The sequence below is a fragment of the Sus scrofa genome, chromosome 1 (assembly GCF_054392235.1).
Source record: "Sus scrofa isolate SSC_HxYL_T2T_F1_AM1 chromosome 1, Sscrofa_HxYL_maternal_Yorkshire_Landrace_v2.0, whole genome shotgun sequence".
Taxonomy (NCBI): Eukaryota; Metazoa; Chordata; class Mammalia; order Artiodactyla; family Suidae; genus Sus; species Sus scrofa.
Genome location: NC_139383.1, coordinates 161,569,411 through 161,589,720, shown reverse-complemented (window position 1 = coordinate 161,589,720; position 20,310 = coordinate 161,569,411). Strand labels below are relative to the sequence as shown.

The 20,310-nt window shown below is 37.5% G+C and overlaps 1 protein-coding gene across 8 annotated transcripts in view; it reads right to left on the bottom strand.

Moving 5' to 3' along the window:
- NETO1 (neuropilin and tolloid like 1) overlaps positions 1 to 20,310 on the bottom strand; it is a 108,726-nt gene that overhangs the window by 46,892 nt on the left and 41,524 nt on the right. The window lies entirely within an intron of this gene.

The following is a 20,310-nucleotide window of genomic DNA, read 5'->3' as shown; positions in this document are numbered from 1 at the left end:
AAAAGAAGCCTTTAAAAAAATTCCAATAGCATTCTTCATCTAATAATCAAGCAAAAATCTTACTCATCATCTTAATTCTATAATCAGACAATAGATGTTTTTGTAAAATGTATCATAGATAATTCAGAGTTTGGGCAAACTCCCACTGTTCTGGATACAATTATTTTGTTTAATTTAAAAGATTCTTTAAATTGGTTTTGTTTTTTGGTTTTTTTTGTCTTTTTGCTATTTCTTGGGCCGCTCCTGTGGCATATGGAGGTTCCCAGGCTAGGGGTCTAATCGGAGCTGTAGCTGCCAGCCTACGCCAGAGCCACAGCAACGCTGGATCCGAGCCGTGTCTGCAACCTACACCACAGCTCACGGCAACGCCGGATCGTTAACCCACTGAGCAAGGGCAGGGACCGAACCCGCAACCTCATGGTTCCCAGTCGGATTCGTTAACCACTGCGCCACGACGGGAACTCCTCCTAAATTGTTGAAACACAATTTCAGCTGAAATATTGGAAGCACAAAGTTAATATGTAAAACCTAGGGTCCCTCTCCCCTGGCTGACTGCACTATTTGTTTTTATCAAATCTTCTTCCCCAACTTTTTTTTTTTCTTTTTTGGCTGCAACCATGACATATGGAAGTTCCCAGGCCAGGAACAGAATCCAAGCTGCAGCTGTGACCTACGCTGCCATCGCAGATACGATGCAGGATCCTTAACCACTCTTCTTCCCTCACTTTTCATCCTATGCTGGTTTTCAAAGTGCCCCTCACTATTCTGCTCTGTTAACTCAGCCTCCAGTCTCTCCTCATTCTTCTCAATTTACCACAGTCCAGGTGTCTGTCCATCTCTGCTCATTTATGTGTGCTGGGGGAGGCTTGATTTATCATAAGCATTCTAAAACCTCCTTATTGTTATAATTCAAAAATGCTATTCTCCTTTCCCTTTCCTGTAATGGGTTTAGAGGTAGGTACGCAGCCACATAATACAAAGATGAGCCTATCTGAGGGCTTCTGAGAAACTTTCCCTTTATAATAAATACAGACAAGGCATGTCGTTTTCCAGATCTTGTTGAGGTCGTGTCTTGGTTAGAGCCTTTGGGATCATGTGCAGTGGCCAACTTATGACACCGATAGATGCTCAGGTAAGAAAATGCTGGCTACTATATGAGAATAATGGAACTGTGGAGAATGGTGGGTCCTTAAGGATATCACCAAGGCACTGTATTAACCTTGTCTGGAACTGTACTTCTCTGAGTTTCTTGCTTTTTGAAACAATACACGTCCCTATAGTCTCAGCTACTGTGAATTGATTTTCTTTTATTTATGAGTAAAGGCATAGAAGGCTATGATTTATTTTGGAGACACATACTATTCAATTTAAAAGATGATTTTGAAATTTAATTTCTTTTTGCAACTATGGTATTAGTGATAAATCAAAAATCTTACAAAGTTAGAAATGTTTTGTAAGACATTGCTCAAAAATGTCTAGGACAGAAATATGACTTTTTTTTTTTTTTGTCTTTTCTAGGGCTGCACCCGAGGCACATGGAAGTTCCCAGGCTAGGGGTCTAATTAGAGTTGTAGCTGCCAGCCTTCACCAGAGCCACAGCAACTAGGGATCCGAGCTGAGTCTGCGACCTATGCCGCAGCTCATGGCAACGCTGGATCCTTAACCCACTGAGCAAGGGCAGGGATCGAACCCACAACCTCATGGTTCCTAGTTGGATTTGTTAAACACTGAGCCACGATGGGAACTCCCTAGGACAGAAATATGAAAGGGCAGCTCTCTTTCTTGATAGAATTAGTTCTGGAAATTAAGATCATATGTGGGAGTTCCCATTGTAGCTCAGTGGTAACAAACCTGGCTATTATCCATGAGGACGTTGAGTTCGATCCCTGGCCTGGCTCAGTGGGTTAAGAATCTGGCGTTGTTGTGAACTGTGGTGTAGGCTACAGATGTGGTTTGGATCCCATGTTGCTGTGGCTGTGGTGCAGGCTGGCAGCTACAGCTCTCATTCAACCCCTAGGCTGAAGCTTCCATAGGCTTCAGGTATAGCCCTAAAAAGATTTTAAAAAAATCATATGTGCATGTATATCCATGTGAATCTAAGTGTGCTTCTTAGTATGTCTGCATGTGTGAATGAACTAAACCTATAAGTGAAGGCTTATGGTACTAGGGTACTTTTCATTACAGGTTTGGTGGTTTGTTTGTTTTAATAGTAATCTGTTCACTCTGAAAGACCTGGATTCCCCCCACCCCCCACCCCCCTGCCACAATTTAGCTGTATCTCCCATTTAGGCTCATTTTATTGTAGGACACTATTAAAATAACAGTGGTAATAAGTTTTGAAAAAACTGTCTGCATAACTGTTTTGAAAACAGTTCTTTTGCCTTTTAAGAAAAGAAAGAAGGAAATATCATGAAAGAAACAGAAATGAGGAAAACATAGTTCATTTGGACCAGGCCTCCTCCTAGGAGAGATTTTTTTTTCCTTCATATCAATCAATGGATATTTGGTTATTCTTTCAAGAAATGTATATGTAATACCTACTGTGTACAAGAAAGAACTGTCAGGAGTTCCCGTCATGGCGCAGTGGTTAACGAATCCAACTAGGAACCATGAGGTTGCGGGTTCGATCCCTGGCCTTGCTCAGTGGGTTAAGGATCTAGCGTTGTTGTGAGCTGTGGTGTAGCTAGCCTGGGAACCTCCATATGCTGCGGGAGCAGCCCTAGAAAAGGCAAAAAAAAAAAAAAGAACTGTTTGTAGAGAATTACTCAGATTGGCTGTCACTATTAAGCGGTTTTACTGGTATTGAAAAGACCCACCCATCAAGCCCACCCATTTCGGTTATCCGGATTCTTTATTATTCATTGTATCCTTTTTACTATTTTGCATAATGCTTAATAATAGCATTATTACTACCCACTCTCTCCTTTTTGATGAGTATGTTTCAGCTTTGCATGGCTATTCCTGTGATTCTTGTGAAAATGTACTTGGTATTCTATTCTCTAGTTTGAGGGCTAACCTCTGTCATTTTTATAACTCATGACAGACAACATTGAGAGAAATTCTAGTTCTAAGAATTAAAAATTTATAAAAATGTATTTTTGCCTTTGTATTAATGGTAAGAGCACTGATTATTTAAAAAAAAAAAAAAAAAAAAAAAAAAAACTTTTAGGAAAAAAGCACTCCTGCAATTCCATTTCTATTAGGACCAGTAATATCACAATCACAATACACGGTCCCTGTGAACTGCAATAACAGATAGAAAATAAACAATGTAATAGTTCTTTAAAACAGCCTACACTGAATTTAAGAATATTGAGATAGATTTATTGCTTAGGGTTGTCCCAGGCAATGACATAAATTACCATGCAGAAGCACAATGACCTTGGACTCACTCATCATCATTTTCTATTCCAGAGCTTCCCAAATCGGTGGTCCACTAAGCAACCTGAATGAACTTTTAAAAATACAAACCAAATCTTTAATTTTCCCTGCTATAATCCCAGTAGCCCATTTTCATCTAATACATTCTAATTTTGAAACCTTGAATTTTGTCTTGAACCTACATGGAAACACAACTAAAATGAGTACATTTTCTGTCCTCATTCATAAATATCCCCCCTACACACACATATGTAAGTATTATGAAATTTAACAGTATTTCCCCTCAAATAAAAAAATTATATTTATAATATATATTTTTTACTATGAAGGATGAACATTTGTCAGAGATAGAGAAGACTAAAGCTCACTTTCCTCTATCACTATTATACTGTCTCTATTTATTTATTTATTTATTTATTTATTTATTTATTTTTTGGTCTTTTTTTTGCTATTTCTTGGGCCGCTCCTGCCGCATATGGAGGTTCCCAGGCTAGGGGTCCAGTCGGAGCTGCAGCCACCGGCCTACACCAGAGCCACAGTAACGCGGGATCCGAGCCGCGTCTGCAACCTACACCACAGCTCACGGCAACGCCAGATCGTTAACCCACTGAGCAAGGGCAGGGACCGAACCCGCAACCTCATGGTTCCTAGTCGGATTCGTTAACCACTGCGCCACGACGGGAACTCCTACTGTCTCTATTTAAAGCTGGAGAAGTTCCCGCTGTGGCCCAGTGGGTTAAGAATCTGACTGCAGCCACTCGGGTCACTGCAGAGGCACAGGTTCAATCCCTGGTCCAGCACAGTGGGTTAAAATATCTGGTGTTGCTGCAGCTATGGCTCCAATTCAGTCCCTGTCCCAGGAACTGCCATATACCATGGGTGCAACATAAAAATAAATAAATAAATAAATAAATAAAAGCTGGAGAAAAGAATGAAGCTGACATTTCAAGGAGGACTTTTATTTATGAAAAGCAGGCATCTCCTCCAAATGAAATGAAAAAGCTCTACATAAGAAAAAGATGGGCGTTCCCGTCATTGCTCAGCAGAAACGAATCTGACTAGTATCCATGAAGATGTGGGTTCTATCCCTGGCCTTGCTTAGTGGGTTGGGGACCTGACGTTGCCATGAGCTGTGGTGTAGGTCACAGATGTGGCTCAGACCCTGCATTGCTGTGGCTGTGGTATACGCTGGTGGCAGCTGTAAGTCTGATTCAACCCCTAGCCAGGGAAGCTCCATATACTGTGTGTGCAGCCCTAAAAAGCAAAAAAAAAAAAAAAAAAATTTAATTAAAAAAGAAATGAAAAGATGACAAAAGCTATCTTTCCTTCAGCTTTATAGATGTAATAATCTGCCTGATTGCGATTTAGGAAGAAAAATATTTTCTAGTAATTTTATTGTGGCAGTTTGATTGCAACATTATTTTGAGACAAATAGTTGGAAAATAGTGAATATATTAAATGTAGGCATAATAGGCTCTTTAAAGAATCTCTCAGCACTGTGTGTACTTCTCCAGCCAGTGTGACAACTTACCTTGTAAAACGTTTTGGTGGCTTTTTTATTTCTAGTTTGAAGACTATAACAACAAATTTTTGGATTTCAAAGATATCATCACATTGATGACTGAAAAATCAGTTATTTTTCTTTAAGAATTGACCTCAAAATTACGCTCCAACTGAACTACTGCAATAACCCTATTCAAAAATATCCTGCTGTATAACACAGTCAGTTAAATTTTAACATCTATGAAACCTGGGGAGGAAGAGGTTTCATTATACTTGTGTTTCTTATTTAGAGTTTAGTTCATTTTCTTTGGTGTAGATTCTTCACTTCCATGAGTCAGAGAACTCTTATTCCAATGTCTTTTCCAGCATCTTTACATGTTAAATAGTGCAGGTGGGTTGAGAAAGTAACTCTTCTAATTTTCCATATAAAAGTCTACAATACATCTTGAAATATTAAAAGAGCCAAATAATTTTTCATTTATCTTACAGTAAAAGAATACATGTTAATGTAGTAATTGTATAAATATATAATAAGATTATGTCATACAATTATATAAATAGTTATTATATGTAACTTTTTATTTGGGAAATTTTGAAAAAATAAATAACATTGCAAAACAAAACAAGAAAAAGCTAAAAATCATGAGTTACACTTTTCAAACTAAAAATGACAGTCACTGAAACATCTTATAAAGTAGGTTATTGTATTGTGTTGGCTGGAGAAGCACACACAACACCTGAGAAAATAAGAAAGCAATGAATTTTGTCAGCTGCCATCACTGAATGTCCCCTGGTTGAAAAGTGGTTTAAAACAAAACAAAACAAACAAACAAACAAACAAAAACCCAGGACACTGCTGCTTTCCACCCTTATCATAACTTGCTTATTTAAAATGTTAGCTTTAACCAGAAGACAGAGTTAATATCTTGTCTACTGAACTTCACTTTTATCTCACAGTTGGGTGTACAGGCATGGGTGAGCTTGCTTATTTTGCTTGAATTAATTCAGTATCAGCATAGACCTATCATCACTGATCTTCTGTTAAGTGAATGCTTGGCAACAAGTGCAAGTAGTACTGAAATATGCAAATTGTTGTTTTAAATCTTATGACTTATACTGAAACATCTATGTTGACCTTTGCGTTAATAGTGCAAAAGCAATGGTGAGTACAATGGATGCTTTACCACGAATCAAGACAATGGCACCAAACCTTAGCTCTTAGTGTTCACTGTATAATTCATTCCCTTGCATTCATGGGGGTAAAAAGCTTATTTACTTTAAAATAATCTCCTTGATGAGACACTCAAAATTACTAATTTTTCCAAATGTAAAATTTTGAGTACATATCTTTCCTGCAGGAAGAACACAGGGAATCTACTGACTTTAAGGAAAACCAACTGACAGTGTTTGCTTCCAACAATAAATTGCAAGCTTCAAGCGAATGAAAACACATCCATCACTGTGTATTTGACAGCTTCTCAATATATACATAAATAATTTTTCAATATGTTTCCTGACAATTGTACATGGGTAAAGGAAGCGTGTGAAGAACAAAATACATTAATAGATGTAAATGTAAGAGAATATGAAAACTTCATTGATACAGTTTCATATTCTTCATTGCAAGGAACTTTTAAGGAACTATCACTTCTTGAAATTCGAGGTAGTATCTATCTGAAAAGTCTATAAAAATACTCTTCCCTTTTCCATCTACATTTCTCTGTGAGGTTGAATTTTCTTCATATATTTCAATCCTAAGACTACTCTGCAAAGATGTAATGCAGAAGCAGATGTGAGAAGCTCTCTGCATCCTAATAAGCCAGACGTTAAATTTATACAAATGTGGAACAATATAATTATTTTTTAATATTTATTAATTGATATGTTAGTATTAATCAATGTTTTTATATATGCTTTTATGTTAATGCATAATTGGTTTCCAGGATAATTTTTCTATGAATTAATAAATAGCTATTTAAATTTTTATCAGCTTTAAGTGTCTAATAGGATAAAAACTGAATAACAGAGCTGTATAAGCCAAAGCACTCTGAGGTCTTCAGTATTTTTTTAAGAGAAGATAGGGCTCCTAACCAACCTCATTTTTGAATCATGAACAAATGCCTTCTCTCAACAAAACTCTAGTTACAATTGATTAACTCAGATGCAATTCATTTAGCTTCCATTCCAAAGGAATTTTCACTATGCTAACCACCTTATGGTTGGACTTTCAGTAAATGACTGTTTGCCTAATTAGCTTATGACTAAATCAAAATCAAAGGCATCTTCGTTTTACTAATGAACAAAAGGTGAGATCAACAACTTCAGAAAAATAAACTTGTTCTGACTTAAAACCTAAAGCACCTCATAGCTATCTTTGAACAAATCACTGAGTAGTTCTGAAATGTGTTTTTCTTAGCTAGAATCAAGGTGTTACCAGTTTAGGCTTCAACATCCCAAGTATGCTATTATGCCACAGAACACAGGAGTGTTCCTAGAACAACAATTTATGGGAAAATGTAATTGCCTGTCACGGCCATGTAACTGTATGTACAAAGCCCTCTGATTACAGAATACAATGTTGATACCTAAACATGTTTGCAATGCACAGCTCAACTACCTGACAGGCTGGTCTTAAAGAAAATTAAAATTAATCAACATTGTCCTTAAATTTCCACCATCTCACATGTCCTGAATTATGTCCTGAGCTCTATAATGTCTCCACTTTTCATCTTGACTTACTTTTGAAAGCCTATAATATCTGTAGGCATGTCTTTATTAAATCAGCTCTTTCAGTGAAACTGCCCACTTCAATGGGCACTTTTCTGTTCTGCTTTACCTGCCTGCAGCTCATCAGTGTTGACACCTTGCTTCCTACTCAAGATTGAAAAGCACTGTTTGTAGATTTTTAAATTGGTTAACTGAATATAAGATGCTGTTTTAAAAACCAACTGGAAAAAAATCTTGACAGCACGTATTAAAATAGCTTGCACCATCATATTATTTTAATAATCTGATTTATTTCACTCTTTTCTAAAAGCAACATATTGTAGTATAAAATTCATAGCACAAAAAATAAAATCCATAGCACGATATCTTAAGCCTCTTTTTAAGGTTTACTGTTATCTGTGACAATTACAGCATGGCATTGAGTTTGCCTCCTTAAGGGTCTAATGCTGACACAGAGTTTACATATCCTGACTTATTTTTTCTAGTTTAACATAAAGTTTACTCATATATAAATTTTAGAAAGAAAAACTTATAAAAATTTTAAGAAGGAAGTTTGCAAGCCCTGTAAAATATTATTGATATTTCCTTGGCTTGTATAGATGAATTGCTTTTTAAATTTTATTTATCTGTTTATATTACGTCTCTTCATGATGCTTATATACATAATTTTAAATATACTGAAAAAAAGATACTCTTTTTAGTAAAACGAATGCACAGACGCTGGATTTTGCTTTGTTTCCATTAAATAAGCTTTACAATGTTTGACTTTGATAGAGAATCACAACTGTATTTTTCTATGTGGAAAATATGTATTTGCTATACAGAATAGAGAAAAACCTTGAGGGCAGGAGGGAAGAAGAAATCATCAGAAGACCAAAAGAATCATAAAGACCATTTTTAAAAACTAGATTGTCCTAAACTGTGTTTGGTGTTTGTGTATCTGAATTAGCTATCATAGAACATACTAAATTTTCTGTCCAAGGGGAACCAGGGAAGTTCTTAATGATTATTAGCAAACTGTTCCCAGCCCCAAATTCTCTCAGCAATGCCCTCATTCACTCATCCGGTAAGTATGTCCTAAATTACATGAAACCACAAAAAGGGGGGGGGGGGTCCATCTTCTGAACCATCTTTTTCACTAGAACTGGTTTAATGGGACATTTCTTGCTGGCACAACAGTGGTGCCAGCTCTGTTTGTGACTAAAACACCTCCAGTGCCCTCCTCTCTCCATTATTTCCCATTCATTCCTTTCTTAGCACCCATTCATGGTTATGGACATGTGTTGTTCAGTCATCAGGAGGAATGATGGAATGGTGGCCATGGAAGAGTTTGGAACACACATCTCGGAAGGTTGTATGGAACTGGACTAGGGGTTGAATTGGAGCTACAGCCTGCCATGTGCCAGATCCAAGCCACATTTGCAACCTACATCAACACTGGATCCTTAACCACGGAGCAAGGCCAGGAATCAAACCTGCCTCCCTATGGATACTAGGTGGGTTTGTAACCCCAAGCCACAACAGGAACTCCTAGATCTGAGCTTTTATGCCTAGAAGAGTCAGAGCAGGAAATTACTTCATAAGAGTAATTTGAGAGGCTGGTAACTAGTAATGGCATTACTTTGGAACCTAAGCCAGCACATGTGGCACATGGCTACAGAGGCATAGAATCCTCCTGTCTCTGACATGCCAAGAGTTGAAAGTCGGGGTGGCACCCCAAATTGTATGTGTGTGTGAGTGGTGAGGAATGGCGTTATCTGGGCATTAGTATCTTTCATCCCACTTATGTCACTGTATACATCACTGAAAATGAGGTAAATAAATTACATCACAGAAAATGAAAAATATAAAATATTGTATGAAAAAAATCATGCTTTCTCAATATTATGTAAATACATAAATGCAAGTATCCTGAAGATGCCTTATAAGGTTACAACTCAGTAAATACACTATGAACACAATAAAGCTGTACAAGCCAAGGCAATTTAGCTTTAAGACACGATTTCCTGTGCTTCTGGTCAATTTGATGAGCGTTAGCCCCTTCTAAATACAACTGGAACTGCCTCTAATTGGAAACTTTGAGTGTCCTCTGTCACGCCAGGCACTAGCAGAGCACATGGACAAATAGAGCCATTGTGGGACTGGAAAAAAAACAGCAAATGTAAAAAGCCAAGCACTGGCACTGGCGATAGATCAGTGTTAGAGCATGCAGGAGGCATGGAATTATTTGAATAGGATGAATTTCTGCCAGTCTGGACAAGGCACTGAAGTCACCTTGTTCTGTCTTTAAATATAAGAGTGTTCTTAATTTTAAGTCACAACTCTCATCTCCTTCCACCACAGTCAGAGTCTTTGGTTTCCAGCTATTCTTCTGCTCTTTTAATTCTCAAACCCAGCCACAAACTTTATAGAAAAACCATGAGCCATGCATGGTGATGTGGAAAGACCAAGAGTAGAAGGGCACAAAAGGATGTGCCAGTCAAGTACAAGTAATTAAAAAATGAAAAAATTATGTAATGATATTCTATTAAACAAAATGGACTTAAAAGTCAAAATATAAGATCAAAAAGTAGGTTAAATATTACTTTCATAAAGAAGAATTCACCAGAAAGCTCTAATGATGTTGAACTTGTGTAACAATAAAGCTTCTTCCTTAAAAAATTAGGATAAAAATATCAACAAGGCTTGATACAAAGCAGAGAACTCGGTGTTTCCGTCACGGCTCAGTGGTTAATGAATCCAACTAGGAACCATGAGGTTGCGGGTTCGATCCCTGGCCTTGCTCAGTGGGTTAAGGATCCGGCGTTGCCGTGAGCTGTAGTGTAGGTTGCAGACGTGGCTCGGATCCTGAGTTGTTATGGTTCTGGCGTAGGCTGGCAGCTACAGCTCCGATTAGACCCCTAGCCTGGGAACCTCCATATGCCTCGAGAGTGGCCCAAGAAATGGCAAAAAAAAAAAAATTGCACCCCAATTTTTTTTTTTTTGCTGAACCTGTGGCATGCAGAAGTTCCCTGGCCAGGGAATGTGCCACAGCAGCAACCTGAGCCACAGTACTGACAACACAGGATTCTTACCCCTCTGAGCTACCAGGGAACTCCCCCAATTTTAAATAACAACAAAATGAAGCTAATCTAAGTATGTATAAAGCCACTTAAGAAAGCATTGTGTCTAAGACCATGATTGGCAATTTCAAAGTTCTGCCCCTAGATGTTTGCAGCTATCTGAAAACTGCAAGGATCCTCACTTTTTGGTATTTTCCACTAGCAAGTAGCCCTGGTCCATCGTAAGTACATGGGAATTAAACAATTACCAAAAAATCAGGATCCCTCCCTCTCCATTTTTCTCATCTCTCTTCATCTTCCTGGCACTCATTTCCTCAATATCACACTGATTCTGCAGGTTTGAATTGAGTGTCAGAAACCAGTCTTTTTTTTTCATGTGTATTTCACTTGAGAATACAAGTGATCAGAGTTGGCTACCTGGTTTTGAACCACAGGTTAAGAAAGTTAGACTGGGAGCTCCCTAAAGCCTTCCATCTCCAAGAAAGAGTTATTTCTCAAAAATGTAACCTGCATCTTGGGAGACTGGGAAGAATTACAGATGCTGGAGCTCCAGGCAGAACTGGATGGTCAGGGTCCATGTGGCCCTGAAACCTATCATTTCCTAAGGATTGTAAGAATCAAGCTCATTCTCAGCCTGCATCGAATACAAAATCGAAGTGTTCACTGAAATGTCTTCAAATTTTTAATAGTGCTATACTGACATTTCTTTCCACTGGTATTTAAAATGTATTTGTGTACTTGAGAAAATGGCATTGCATTAGTAAAACCCTGAAATGGCTCAATTGCTCTTAGACTACAGTTTAAGACCTGTTTATTGAGACACATGCTAAATCTACATTCTCTTTGCTCATTTTTCTATATTTCAAATACAAAAGCACCTAAAGTTACTTCATTAAGAGCTGTGAAAATAGGGAGTTCCCGTTGTAGCTCAGCGGAAACGAATCCTATCAGTATCCATGAGGATGTGGCTTTGATCTCTGGCCTCATTCAGTGGGTTAAGGATCTGTTGTTGTGGCGAGATGAGGTGTAAGTCGCAGACACAGCTCGGATCCACGTTGCTGTGTCTGTGGGTAGGCTGGCAGCTGCAGCTCTGATTCATCCTCTAGCCTGGGAACTTCTATATGCTGAGGGGTTTGGCCCTAAAAAGCCAAAAAAAAAAAAAAAAACCCTGTGAAAATAACCCTTGGTTTCCCCAGAGTAATGGTCTACAGCAATATAAACCAATATCATAAATTTTAGGTTGGAAGGAGAGAATCAGTTGTCCCCTGTTTAGTCAGAGAGTAAAATTGATAGAATCCCATTAATTTTATTCCCTTAGACTTTTCATTTATCAATTGTTAGCCTTCTTATGAGCTTTCCTGAGCTGAGAACTTCACAAACACAATTAACCTGACTCCTTTACACTGTTCCTTCTATCAGCAAGATGCCAAGAGCTTCAATTATTTTTGCACAGTCTCTTACTACCAACCTCTCTCTCCAGTCCACTACAATCTTAATCCCAGCCCTCATCACTTTAAGGCATCAGAATCCTAGCCAGACTCTTTGCCTTAGTCCTTCCTTTCTCCAGTGCTTCACATGTAATTTTTGAGCTGTATCAACATAAAAAGCAGAAATAAATCCTCCCATATATGGTCATATGATTTTTGACAAGGGTATCAAGACATTCAACTGTGAAAGGACAGTCTTTTCAACAAATGGTGCCGGGAAGACCATATATACATCCACAAGCAAAATAATATATTCTAACCCTTAACCTAACAATATATCCAAACATTAACTCAAAATGGATCAAAGACATAATGTAAGACCTGAAATTAGCAGAGTATAGCACACTTCAGGATAAATTTCCTGCAATGAATTAACCTGAAGAAAATTGATTCTGTTATAAATAATTCCCATTATTCCTATAAACTGTATGGCCCAGGAAAACTTGAATTTAGGGGTGGACCAGAAGGTGAGGATAATAAAGTAAGAGTGGCCAGAACTGTCTAGGGATCTACTTAATGCACAGTCACCACCAGGGGGCCCTACACCACGGGGTGTGGATTAAAGGGAGCTTTATCACACTGAGAAGCCCTAATTCTCCCGCAGAGCCCTAGAATTCCCATTCTACAAGAATATGCATCACCAGGAATGCCACCAATCAACACTTCCCCCTCTGGTGTACCCATCTATAGCCATGTCACTGCTGGCCACTTGGTTACCACACCACAGGGACAAATCAAAGGAACCAGGAAAAAACAAAAAGGAAGTATAAAAGAAAAAAGTCAATAAGCATGGAAAAGTTTCTTTATGAAGATAAACAGAAGAAAAAAAAGGTTGGAGAAAAGTTTGAGAAAAATGAGGATGAAAGGATGTCTTGCCAAAGTTCGGCAAAACAAATTACATACAGATCATATATAATTCTTCTTTAACAATTACCAGGATAGAAGAACTAGAGTGTGTCCCTGAGAAAATAATAGGCAGGGATAGAGCTGGGGAACTTAACAACATTCAATAACGAGAAATTCAAGAAGGATGTAGGAAAGACCATAAAAATATATTCATGTCTGATTCATAGGAAAGTCTATAATGTTAATTCATAACCCATCTTGCTCTCCAGCCTGTAACAGTGGGTTTGAGGTTCCCATCAAAGGAAACAAGAAACTGGACTACATAAACCACAGCATCCAACTGAATAAAAGCATCTTCCAGGATGAGGGATGTGAATAGGAAATTCTAGCCCAATCCTGTCAATCCAATAGATTTGCAGCCCCAATACAAATTACCTGGATTACCTAAATACTTTAAATCTTACATTTAATTTATAAGGAATATAAATGGGTAGAGAGCCCAGGCTGAAGCAAATACAGCTGCTTTCTGTAGGAATATAGTTTAAGTACAGGCACCAGAGAGTTTCCACAAATAATTTTCCAGGAGAAATGAGCTATTTATAGCAAAAGGTTAACAACAAAACATAAACCAAGTGAGAGCCAGTGCAAACAAAGGTAGCAGAAACAGACCATCAAAGACTCCAGAGAATGGAACTACAAGTCAGACTATTAAAAAAATAAAATAAAACCAAAAAACTATGCTGATGTTTAAAGAAATTATAAACAAGATTGACAGTCTCTGCAGGGGATAGTTGTCAAAAAGAACCCAGTACTTTTGAAAAACAACCAAACCAACCTAGAAATGAAAACCACAATAACTGAAATTCAAAAAAAAATAATAATAACTGAAATAAAAACCCAATAGACAGATTTAACAGCAGATTAAAATTAATGCATTGAAAGACATCTCCGATGTGTAGCACAGAGAGATAAAGAATGAGAGAATGCAAGAGATGTTGAAAGACGGGACAGAGGGAGCGATGCTAATCTTTTTTTTTTTCTCTTTCATTTTAGGGCTGCACCTGCTGTATATGGAGGTTCCCAGGCTAGAAGTTGAATTAGTGCTACAGCTGCCACCCTGCACCACAGCCACAGCAACGCAGGATCCGAGCCCTGTCTTTGACTTACACCACAGCTCATGGGAATGCCAGATCCTTTACCCACTGAGTGAGGCCATGGATCGAACCTGTAACCTCATGGCTCCTAGTCAGATTTGTTTCCCCTGCACCACAGTGGGAACTCTGAGCAATGCTAATCTTAACAGGTCTCTAGAAAGAGAAAGAAAATGGAGGGCATACAATATCTAAAGAGATGATTATTCAGAGCATTCAAAACTGCTGAGAATGGGAAAATATTTTAACCAGCCAGGGAAAAAGAAAAGCCATTTCCTCAAAAGAAGAGTAATTAGATCAGCACTTATATGAAATAGAATCCAGAAGATGTTGGAGTCATGTAGACAGTGTGCTAAAAGTTAAGTGCCAACCTGAGTCACACCCTACAAGAAGGTATTATCAACGTACATAACCTTCAAATCATGACATTCAGCATATCTACAGACCGATGGTATGTGACAGAGAACACAGTGTAAGATGGCCAAACGTCCTGAACATATGTTGCACGAAAGAAGAAATCCAGGTATCCAGAAAACATAAAATCCAAGGCATTTAACCTTCGAATAACCAAGAAAAGGTCAATTAAAACAACAACGTGATCCCATCACTCAGCTAATGGACTGAAAATAAAACCTAAGATGGACAATGTCAAGTTTTTTGTGAAAGTGCAGAACAATGAGACCACTCATTCTCTGTTGATGATGGGAGACACTGCTACTGCTCTACGTAAAAGAATTTTTTTTCTGTGCTTTGGCACTGGGTGGCTGGAGGTCAGAGGCACTTGAAAAAACCGTCAATGGGGCTGGGAGAACAGCTTAGAAAAATCTTACTGCATACAACACAGGCAGCTGTGTTTTTAGGGATGTAAGTTCTGAGACACTATCGCCTGGGTAACATGGAAGAGAGGAAACACACTCAATGAAGCTGTGGATTTTACTCAGGAGATTTCCAGGCAGAATGTGGAAAGTGCCAAATGGTTTCTCTTAGGTGCCTAAAATAAGATACAGATTCTTAAGAGGAATCTTGCAACTCTGGACTCTTTTGTTTGTTTATTTCCTACTTGTCCAGTGTAAAAATGAGTCTGAAAGTAGCATAAAGTCTGGAGCAAAGATCAAATTTAGAGTGTTGACAGTTAACTGTGTTCTCAAGGGGGACGATCAGAGCATCTGTTAAGACTCTTGGTTAAAACTTCACAAAGTCATAAAGAAAAACCTGAGACAACTACACAGCTAGGTAACAGGCTGGAAGAATCTCAGGGGCATCTTCCCAAAGCATGCAGGAATGTGCTCAATAGAATGCATGATGACATTGTAAACAGCAAAGCCTCGACGTTTTGGTGACTCGTATCCCAGCTTTCACTGAAAGAAACAAATAACTTAAGATGAAAAGAAGGTTCTAGGGTGCCAACTCCCTCAAGTCAGGAAGAAGGCTGAGAAAGCCACTTACTTGCAAACCTGGGACAGTTTGAGGGAGGAAGGAAAGATATCTTAATAGAACAGAGCCAGCAGTGGTGGAGAACCTCTCCAGGGAGCAGAAAAGGGGCCTGGAACAAAGAAGGTGCCCTCTGTGAATCAGAGGAAATAGCAACTTTTGTTAGATTTTAGTGTTCTGTTGGTTTATGGTCTCACCATTAAGGGAACCCCACTTGAAGACCTGTGTCAATGGAGTGCTACTTTGCAATCTACTGTATAGTTGGACCAGATAAAGTGGATAAGATACTGGACTTCAAGCTGATGCCATAAGGGATGGCACTTTTGAGGGCTATGGAAAGAGGTGAGTATCTATAGCTTGTGAATGGTATATGATGGTCACAGCCAAAGGGCACACTGAAGTGGTCCATCTCCAAAGGTGTTCTTGAAGAAGATTCCTTCTCTCCCTTTAGAGGGATGACAGGTCCCCATTAAGAGGTACAAGTCATGTCCCCTCCCTGGGAAACTGAGGTGGTCCTGAGACCAGTAGAAAAGAGTGCCATCTTGGACTTCTGAAGCTAGATATTAAAGAATATAGCTTGCTTCCTTCTGAGGCACTCAGTCTTGGTCCACTCCCTCTTACAGAGCCCAACAAACATGCTATGAAGAAAGCTCCCAACTTTTGGACAACACCAACTGCTTACCATGGGAGTGGGTGCTGGACCACCCCAGTGCTCATCCTCATGTGAAGCAAAAGGACCAACTAGTCGGTTAACAAAAACATGAGAAATATGTATCTTTATTGTTTTAATCCACTAAATTTTAGTTTCTTTTTCTCCAACAAAAGTCGTTTTCAATACCGAAAGATATTCTACATATAGAGATTGAAATACCATGCAACAAATAGCTACGAGGTTGGCCCTCAACATTCCCCACTTCTTGGACCTAGGAACTCACTTCTAACAAACAATGACTCACTTCCAGCAAAGGTAACGGGGTGTTACTCCTAAGATTTTTCCAGAAATGGTGACTTCAACTTAGTTCTCTACTTCAGTCTCCATCTCTCTCTCTCTCTCTCATTTGCTCTAAGAAAATTCAGTCCTCATACTGTGAACTACCCAACAGAAAAACCCCCCACAGCCAGTGAGAATTGAGCCATGTTAAGAGCCTTGTGGAGAAACTAGTGCAGCCCCATCCAGTGAGTCTTGACAGGACAGCAGTTACCCTGCACACCGACCTGCACTTTTTTTTTTCTCTCTTAAATAACATTAGTCTTTGATGGCCTGACAGTAAAAAAATCCAACCCTTGTACGTCCTGATTTTTAGTAGCTATTATTAATCAAAAATACCATACAATGATCCAAAATGAAACTAAAAGGATACCTACACATTTAACAATAGTTATTTGGAAATTAGTAGGGAGACTATATAAAATGAATTTAACCATGCCATGTATTCAGTTTTAGAAGACTCTCAAAGTCAATAAAATTCTCAAGTGGAAATATAAAATTCTCTCATGCACTTGCCTCTTGCAATTTCAGGATATTAAGAAAAATATTGACAATATCATATATCATGGATTCTGCTCTGAAGAAGTTTCTCATGTAATTCTTCCTCAAAATAAGAATATAGGGTTTTGCTTTCAGAGCAAAATATTCCCTTTACCATATTCTCTAGATTACTCTTTAGAAAACAAGACTCTATGCAGCCTAGCATTTTAAAATTGAATATGAGGCATCACAATAAATAAATAAATAATTAAATCCATGAGGCATTTCTTATCCTAGAGGATTCACTGGTATTGAGATATGATTGACTTGATAAAAATATATATTATAATGTTTTATTTCTATTACAATATTTCTTTGGGAAAATTTTATACCGAAAAATATTATGCTAATTATAACATTCTAAAAGATTTTCTTATTTATCGAATAGTCAAATAAAACAAATAAGTAATGCATTGTTTTGACACTCCCATAATAGTCATTGTAATTTTATTATGTGTATAATTTTCCAATATTAACAGCACAGAAAATTAAAATAAGCTAAAAATATAAAACGGAAGTATAGTTATGTGTGTGTATATATTTAGTGTATATATATATATATATATATATATATATATATATTCTATTCCTAACACACAAATATACCTCTCTAATGAGATCTTTTTTTCCACTGATTTAGATGAATTACTTTTGCATAAACTTTACAGAGCTATCTTTTTTTAATCTGCCATTGACATAATGCCATGGCTAATCTAAATCGTGGGTCCCTTTTCTCCCTCCTTCCTTCTCATCTTCTTTCTCCCTTTATTTTTGTCCCTCAATTTTCTTTCCAAATTCTACTGAGAATTTTTCTGGAGAGCTTGGATGTAAGGCCACAGCAATCATGGGGTAATCATGCCCAAAGTGACAGGAAAAAGAGAGGTCTGCCATATAAAACTGTGACATGGGGAAATTGTGACACATTTTATTCCAATGACGTATATTCAATTCTAACAAACCTTAGTTTCTTCATACATTTGATATTGCTTGCTTTACAGAAAATGATGAGCTTCTGAAGAACTGTATAAGTGATGAAATTTTGACAATTGATTAAACTTCATAATTAAGTATGCTATGATTACAAAAATATTTGACATCAATAAAGGATTAATTTCAGGGGTATTTTCATAACTTTCCTAAGTTTTGTTCTAGCAATAAAATTTTTAATTAATCTTAAGACTGCCAACACTAAAATATATAATGAAATCTGAATTTCTTTTCTTTTTCTTTTTTTTTGCTTTTTAGGGCCACACACACGGCACATGGAGGTTTCCAGACTAGGGGCTGAATCAGAGCTACAGCTGCCGGCCTACGCCACAGCCACAGCAACTCAGGATCTGAGCCGCATCTGCGACCTACATATACCACAGCTCATGGCAACTCCGGATCCCTGAACCACTGAGCAAGGCCAGGAATCTAACCAGCATCCTCATGGATACTAGTCAGATTCATTTCCACTGCGCCACAATGGAAACTCCTGAAATCTGAATTAAAAAAAAAAAAAAAAAAAAAAACTTGAAGTATTTTAAAACATTAAAATTTTTGATATAATTATCATTTCATTTATTAATTTGTATTTTAAATTTCTTTCTTCAAACATTTAAATTTCTTATTGTCAACTGTCACGAAACTTTTCTCATTGTGAGACAAACAACAATAATAAAATAATATTAAGCAAAAAAAGCATTGTTAAACACAGAAAAATCTCTAAATAAAACATGCTAAAAGTTAAAAAGTATATTTTTTCTTTCTTAAATTGAAGTACAGTTGATTTACAATACTCTATTAATTTCAGATATACAAAACAGTTCAATATTTTTATAGGTTCTACTCCATTTAAATTTATTATAAAATAATGCAGATATTACCCTGTACTGTACCATATATCTTTGATGCTGGTTAATTTTATATGTAGTAGTTTGTATCTCTTAATCCTATACCCCCATTTTGCCCTTCCTACCTACCTTTTCTTTAAATACATAAAATTAATTTTGAAATATATTTGATATAAAAAGACTGTAGTTTCAGGATATTAAATTTACATATTATATTAAGACTTAAATTCTCATTCTATTTCATTAATTTCTCTAGTCTCTACTTCAAGATTTATTTTCTTGATGTGAGCTATGCAATAAAAACTTAAACATACAGATGGCATTATTCTGGCACCAGAAAAATTAAAAGGGTTCTGTTTCTGCTTTTGTATTAGAAGGGAGTGAAGAATATGATCAACATTAAAGCTATGTAAGTGAGGAAATTCAAATCTATAAGCTATGCTAAAAAAATTGAGAAAGGCCTTTTGACATATGGATGTTCATTGATGTTCATTTAATTTCTATACAGACAATAAGAGAAGGATAAATTATTTTTACTTTTCATGTTTCAGGAAAGACCAACAATAACTGTGGGAGGACTAAATTTTATAAGCTCCCATTTCTAAAGTTTCCACTCATTACAAGGTACCTCCATGTAGAGCAATTAAACAAAGAAGATTATTATGTTGGAAACCACCCAGACTGGGAAGCAAAATCGATTACAGAATATGCGGACACATTATCCTTTTCCATCTTTACCTAACTAAGCACGAGAGTGCTCTCCCTCCTCAACCCAGGCCATTTGTTTGGACTAGTGGTGCCTTTGGTCTGCAGTCATGGAAATCACATAAAATGGTATGACCATTAATTGTATGTGCCCATTTGACTGGGGCGCAAGCATTTGGCCAAACACTATTCTGGGTGTGTCTGTGAGGGTGTTCCTGGATGAGATTAATCTTGGAATTGGTAAAGAGAATAAAGAAGATGGCCCTCCCTCACAGAGGTGGACCTTAGCCACAGAATAGTTGAAGACGAAAATAGAACAAAAACAGGGCTAGGATAAGAGAAAAATCCTCCCGCCGGACTGCTTGAGCTAAGACATCCATCTTTTCCTGCTTTTGGATCAGACTAAAACACTGGCTCTTAGGTCTGGAGCCTGTCCACTTACACTGTAATAAACCATTACCTGTCCTGGTTCTCAGACTTTTGGATACAAACTGGAAATAAACCACAGGCTCTTCTGGGTCTCCAGCTGCAAAGCTTTGGCTTTCTAAGCCTCCACAAATCATGGGGCCCAATCCCATATAATGTCTCATATATATGCCTATATAATTGATTGTTTCTCTGAAGAACCCCGACCAAAGCAGATGACACACAAGT